Genomic DNA, 7299 nt, shown 5'->3' with positions numbered 1-7299 from the left:
GTTTATGCTACAATGCAGAAATACACTGGTTGTGAGGCAAGGAGCAGCGCAGCATCAGGAATTGCATTAACCAAGCTGTCAGATCTTTTGAGAAGCAGCAGAATATAGTAATAGTGAATAATATGAATAGTGTAATTAGTTAATGTGTTCCATTAGTGAAGAATAGTCCTAGGTTTGTGTTTATGGAAGTGTTTGAGTATGAATCTGAGAGGCTTTTCTGTCCATGGAATGGGGCTATTAAAGAATTGCAGTCTAGGATTTCCCTTATCTTTCTGTATGGAGTTGCTTCTTCTAATGAAATGCATTATTTACTTGCATTGCAGTTGCATGGCCAAAGAGGATTTTTTACATGGCTGACTTGAGCAGCAGTAGCAGTGAGCTGCAGTGGTAGCAGTGTGGGTTTTTTTGGTCTGGTGCAATGACTGCATTAAGGCCTGCTCCTCCTTCCTACTCATGCTTTTTGGTCACCCCACTTAGCTGTTAGCAAATAGAAATAGTTCATGGGCCCAAAATGCAAGAATATGTCTGGTTTCTCTTCCTATGCTTAACAGTCTTATCAGCATCTTGGTGGTTTATATTTTAAAAAGGTCATCATATTTGAAATGTTGTATACAGTTCTTGGTTAGATGAGATACTAGATGACTGGTTTTGGTAGATTGAAAGCACCACTAGCTGGAGTAAAGGACATAGACCCTGTTAAAATCAAATAGATATTTCCTTAAGATTTCCTTAATATCAGGTAGAAGGTTTCCTTAGAATCTGTAGAAACCCCATTCCTCCATCTTTCTTAACTTTAAAAATTAAGCTTGTGTCAGTGGAGAATAGATTAATGAATAAGGGACAAAAACATAAACAGAAAACCAAAAAGCACAAACCAAAACCATTTAGTTTTCCTTGAAGCAGTAGAAATGGCTGAGGCCATAAAGATTAGGTAGTTTTGCCTCCCTTTTAATCCAAATTCCTGCAACGCTGCAGGTCTTGATTAACATAAATGGGCTTTGAATCAGATCAGTGGGAGTTGGTGCTGGGCAACACATTGAAGAACTCCTAACACTGGAGTTGAAATCAGTGCTATTATGCATTATCCAAGTGCTTGAGTGTTTTGTAGGACAAGATTGGTTTCTTTAATGCTTTTACTATAGTCTATCTTGCCTGTAGCTCTCCAACATCATTTTATTTCCCTTCTGGGGGCTGTATTTTCAGCTGTGCTGCTGGCCTTGGTACCCTTTTCACTCTCTAAGGCAAGAAGTTTATGTCAAGCCCAACTGCTTATTTGTTGTCTTGTCAGAGCAGGTTTACTTCCCCTGCGCCTGCTCCAAATCAAACATTCCTAAATCAGAGGTGGAGCATCCATCAGTCAAGAGAAAGGTTAAAAAAGCCAACAATATATTGTGCCCTTCTTTTCTTGCAGAGCGTAGCATAAGCTCATTCTTTGGTTTGACAAATATTTGATTAATATCTGCTATGAATAGTGTAGGTAGATGCCTTACAGAGGATGGATTAGACAAAGTCCTCCCAGCCATATTTTCTTTTGCTTCCATGATTGACTCACAACTGATTCAGAGCCTTGGCTCTCTTTTGCTTTGTCATTTGTTTTGTGTCTTACTGCCCAGCGTACAGTCAACTTGATGCAATGATTACAGGCTTCCATCCAATTACATGTGCTAACACATTCTCAGATGAAGTCTCAGGGAAGCTTTATGTTGAAAAATTTCTGGGTATTTTCCCTGGGGCTGTAGAAGATATTTTGTTATATTTTGTTTCTCTTTTTTTCTTTCTTTTCTAGTAGGAAGATAATGGCTTTCTTCCTGCTCAAATATTGTTATATCTTGGCACACTTTCCATTCTCAAGCCTCAGGCTCTGCTGAAAATTTAAAATAGTAATGATGATAAAGCAATTATAGGGGATCTTAGATTAATATTACTTTTTATACGTACAAGCTGGTAATAGATTTCTAAGAATTTATTTAACTCTGTCCTATTCTGTTTTAAGTTGATATAATTCTTGTTAGTCATATTGTTTCTGCTATAAACTTTATTATTGTGATTCGAGCCCTACAGGGGCATGAAGTGATGATCTCTGCTCTGGAAACTATCAGTCCCCTGATAATGGGGATGGGCAAAGAAACAAAACCACAGACCTCAGTTTACCCAAAGCCTGTAGGACATAAATCTCCACATTTTTACTTGAGTTGGTGCTGCGGTAGTGTCAACTAGTGATTAATGGATAGACCTGAGAGGTAGTAGAACAGACAAATTGGACAAAAATAACAGCTGTTAGAAGAGGTTGCAGTTGGTTTAATCTACTGGAGCAGTATTCAGCATTTCTGTTTCTAAGACAAGGTTTAGGAATAGGCAAAAGAGGTGATTGCTGCTTCTGTTCCAATGGAGGAGAAAAGTACCTGTTTCCTTAACACCACACACAGCCTCTATAACCTTTTCCTACTTGCTGGTCTCATAACCTAGCGCTGCTGCTGCCTGCTCTGATGCTGCTGGTGCAGGACTTGGCATGTCATCCCTGATTCCTCTTGGAGTTTGGCAATATGTGTGCAGTGCTAGCTGTTTAGGCATGATTTGTGAGGTCTGCCTACAGAAAGTAGATCTGTGTGGCAGAGGCTCTTCCTGGGTCAGGTTGCAATTCCCTGTGGGATGCTTGTGGAAGCTGCTCTATGGGAGCAATTATGTACAACATATAGTAGCCAGAACCCAGCTGTATGATGCTTCTCTAATGGATGAGTTTCTCCAGCCAGCTAAGAACACTGTTCAGTTTGGCAAGAAAATGGAGGCAGTTATCTGCCATGTGCACCTCGACACCTGGAAAGCGATGGAGCTGAATGAGTTGCAGAAGCAGCGTGGTAGTAGCATATCGTCTGCATGGCCATATTGTTTGGTTTAAGAGAAGAGAGGGTCTCTGCCTCCAAAGGTGAATTAACAAGCCACTTTCTTCTGCCTAATTAGTGTTCTCAACCTAATTGCCCACCACTGCTTCTCTTTGGCAGTGCAAACATCTTAGTCTGTTGTATATGAGGAGCCTTGGGTTCAGGAGGCCAGGCAGAAGGTGGTGTGGGGTGACAGGAGCTACTCCAGTAGAAATACTGGCTTCCTGGGATAGAGGTGTGTGTGCGTGGGAGGGCCCAAAAGCAATGATGAGGGTGCTACAGCCATAAGGACTAAACAGCAGGAAAATGACATCATCCCTGGATGCCTCTTCAAAACCATTATGTCTAGTCCCAGACTTGTTCCCTCCAATTCCCCCTGGCTATGCTTTGTTACTTTTCCCCTTTGTACTAATTACGCTGTGTGAAGCCTGTCTCCTCCTTGGGAGACACACACACTCTGCGACTGCAACCGTGTTTTGCTGTTCACAAGTGCAAGAGCAAAACAAGTCATTCAATTTTGCCTACACCTCTGTGTCTTGCTGCATCAGAAGGCCCTGATCTTACAAACTCAGCATAAGAAATATAATAATTGCAGTTGCTTTGTGATCTTGAATAAATCACCTTGACTAGAAGTCAGGAGGTTACTTACCTTACAATAGATTACAATCGGTCTCAGTGAGTGGATGTTAATGTCTTGAGGATATCTGCTGAAACTTGCTGTTACAGTTAGGTAACTTGTTAGTTATCTTACATATGAAGTTGCCATTTCTGTTTTTACTCAAGTAAGTGTTAGAAATGCTTGGCCCAGTGTGGGCCAAGAAACATTTGGGTGTATCACATGAATTATATATTATATAGGGCTGCTCAACCTACTGCTTGTGGTCAAGTAGTTTCACTGCAATGACAATAACTGCAGCCAAGGATTATTTAGGAAGGCATTTGCAAAGCTTGATGGAAAGAGTAGGACAAAATGTGCACTTGCCATCTGCATCTCCTTGAGACAGCTCTCTAGGCTACGAAAGGTAGGAATGTAGTAGTGAGAGTAACAGCTCTGGCCAGAAGCTGCTGTCAGCTCCAAATCCACTTGAGGCTACTGCAAAGGCTGAGGAGAATAAGCATGAAACTGACATCTTGGCTACAGGCACCAGAATGTCTCACTACAGCTTTGGTTAAACTTGACAGTGACCAGCATGTCACTTTTAATTTGAGCAAGCTCATAATTGACAAGATGTGTTTTGATCAAATGATGATTTTCAGTTTCAAGGGGTCACAATGATTCTTCTTTGCATGGGCTGCGTAAAGCTGCACCATGGAAGAAGTTGTGTTGGAATCATCAAGCACTTTTCAGGCTGAGGGGCTGTTCAAAAAGTGTGTCTGGTCAAGACAGCAGCTGTCTGTAGGTGTAGTGCTGCTGTAGAAGTCCTGAGAAAATGAACGGTACCCAGCTGGCTTCCCCACCCCTCCCTTCTACCTAACCACAGGCAGAGCAGTCTGGTTTATCCCATTTCTTACTGGTGTACTCTGGACTTGTACCTACGTACATATATCTTGCACATAGGGTACTGCTGTGCCATGGAGGGGTTGCAGGGCTGGAACTGTCTCTGTCATTTTACTTTAAGCAAACACAGGGCAAATAGCTGCACTCAGCAGACTGTGTGCCACATCTGTATCTTTCTTTATCTCCCTCTCTTATTCTTTTTGTCCCTGCATTTACTGGTTATTCTTCCAGTTTAATGAATTTATTAGGCAGCAGCATCAGAAGGTGCTTGAGAGCACATTGATAAACAAAGCAAGTAAAACACAAACCTAGCTGAAAGTTGCCCTTTTTGTTGGCAGTACGGACAGCAAAGATCTGGATAGGAGTTAAGTGCCAGTCCCCGACACATCCTTAATGCTGCTGTCAGCACTGGGAAATATTGACAAGGGAAAGGAATAAATTGCTGTTAATAAAGTTCATAGGTGATAAAACAGTATCACAGAGATAATTTTTAATGAGTGATGTTAAATTAATTAATTAGTGCTCCTGGTACCAATCTAACTGGCCTTGCTCTGCTTTCTTTGTGTGGGTTCTTCCAAGTATCTGGTGTCCCTCCTGCTGTTGTTGCTTGATCAGCACCACAAAGATACTGGGTCAGGACCTGGGGGCAAGTTAAGTCAAAAAGGTCTGTGGGCCAGGTGAGATGTTACGTAGGAGGTCTTTTCACTCGGGGCCCTAGAAGTTGTTGAGGGTTCTGGTAATATTTCATGCTGCAAACTACAGTGTGGGAGAGAGTACACCAAAGATGAGTTCTCCAGCTCCCCTGCACATCCTCCTCCATAAAGAAAAAGGATTGAATATATTGCAGTGATTGATGGTGTCTTGACATTAAAAAGTATTTGGATTCTGAAAGACTCAGGTGATTTTGCACACTGTCAACTTGCACTGCTCACTGCTTGGTGAAATGAGGGAGAAAAACATGCTAGAATGATAATGGGAAAGAGCCTTAAGAAAAGATCCTAATAAAATAATGGTCAAAAAAATATCTTAAATTCATCTGCTGAGCTTAACAGGATTATAAGGATCAGGAAAATTGCCATTTTGACAATTTAATGATTGTTGCCTTACTGGTCTGTGCATTTTAGCCTATAATTGAGGTCTTAAGGGTGTTCTTATTGTTTGAAGGAAGTGCTATGGACCAAGTGCTGTACCTGATATTGTTCAGTCAAGTGTTTGCAAAATGCCTGAATGAAAGATGGTTTCCCTAAATGTTGAAGGAGGTGAGAAACAGCAGGGAGGCTCCTTGTTCTGAGTGCGCAGCTGTGTGATCCAGAAACTATTTGCTTCCTTTCTGAAGAAGCATCATAGAAAACCTAGAGAGGTAGGTAGCTGCCTTCAAAGTGACTCAACTTGAAATCCAGTCCAGTGATGTCTGCTTGTGACTGCAGAAGGCCCCCAATCCTTGGGGCTGAGAGCTATGCAGTGCAGGCTACTGCTCTGAGCCACTGGCACTGCAGTATGACCACCCATCACATAGGAGTGCCCTTTTATTGAACTTGCAGGAGTGAGCTTGGCCCACCTCTTATCTCTAATGAGCCAGCAGAGGAGTGACTCTGGATCTGTGATCCTTGTTTGTGTTAACTGGTAGAGCATAACATTGTTCTTGTATTTGATCAGAATAATTCTAATAAATTATCATTCGTGTGACAGAGGCTCTGTCCAAGGCTCTCTTGAACCCCAGGTCTCCAAATCTGGAGAAATATCTTTGGTGATAAAAGTGGTCAAAGAAAGCCCAAAAGGTCCCCAGTGAACACATTTCTTTACTTTTTGGCTGTTCCCTTTACGTGTGTTTTTGGGCCTGGAGGAAGAGCCAGGTTAAAATCCTTGCTCATCCTTAAAGTAAAAGCTTCTCATTAACCCTGGCAAGCTTAGCAAACTGTTTTATAGTGCTGCCTTTCAACTAATTGGGCTATTGCAACTGAGGGAATTGCAAACTGAGGCATAAGATCAGAAATCAACACACCGATGGGAGTTCTAGGGGGTGAGAGTCCATGTGATAATTCTGGTCCCCAGGCGAGTTTATTGTAAAGACAATTACCTTAATGAAAATTACCTGAGATGAGACAGAAACCTTGACTTCAGGGAGAGCTGTTAATACTACTGGCAGTAGGAATTCTTTAGAAGCTGTGATTCTGTTCAGAGAGAAAGCCAAGGACACAACTGTGTCCTACATCCTTGCTGAAGACCCACTGACATCCTGCTCCCACATAAGTGTTTTCCTGAACTGCGTCTTGCATTGTGGTTAATTTCAAACACTCCTTTGTGGCTTTGATTTTGATCCACACTCTTCTGTGATCTCTGTTTGTTTGTTGGTTTGTTTTTTTCAAAGCACATGATAAGAGGTTGTCAGGTAAAATTTCTTTTCAGGACATCAATAAGTAGTGCTTTTCCTATTGGCACATTCACTGTCAGCAGGGTACAGAGTTAAGAAGAATAATTGTTATTTCATCAGATTATGTATTAGCTCAACCAGGCTAATGCACTGTACTATCTAGACAAGCCCTGTAATTGGTGATAGTTTGAAACAAGCTTTTAGCTATTCATGTTCTCCAGCTCTAATTTAATTTCAGATGTAAGCCATCAAGCAAAAAAAACTGTCTTGAAAATCAGGTTGTTTACAAAAGCAGGGGTGTTTGTGGTCTTTTTCAAAAGGTCGGGACTAATTTTTTTCTCATTTTGCAAAGTGTTTCCTGGGTCTGAAAAGTCAAAGTCAGTGATATCTCTTCCAGAACCATGTTTTTAGTGTACATGTAAATAATTTGAACAGTAGTTTCAACTACCTTGTGTTCTAGTCTATTCTAGATGTAGCCAACATAATTTCACTTGGGAGCCTGTAATAAGGGTCAATGCTTTCTTAGTTATGTGAGGAAGGAAAATGGAGCT

Source organism: Gallinula chloropus, assembly GCF_964237585.1.
Source record: "Gallinula chloropus genome assembly, chromosome: 1".
In the NCBI taxonomy this organism is placed as follows: Eukaryota; Metazoa; Chordata; class Aves; order Gruiformes; family Rallidae; genus Gallinula; species Gallinula chloropus.
The sequence above is the reverse complement of the archived record's forward strand: the minus strand, read 5'-3'. Positions refer to the sequence as shown.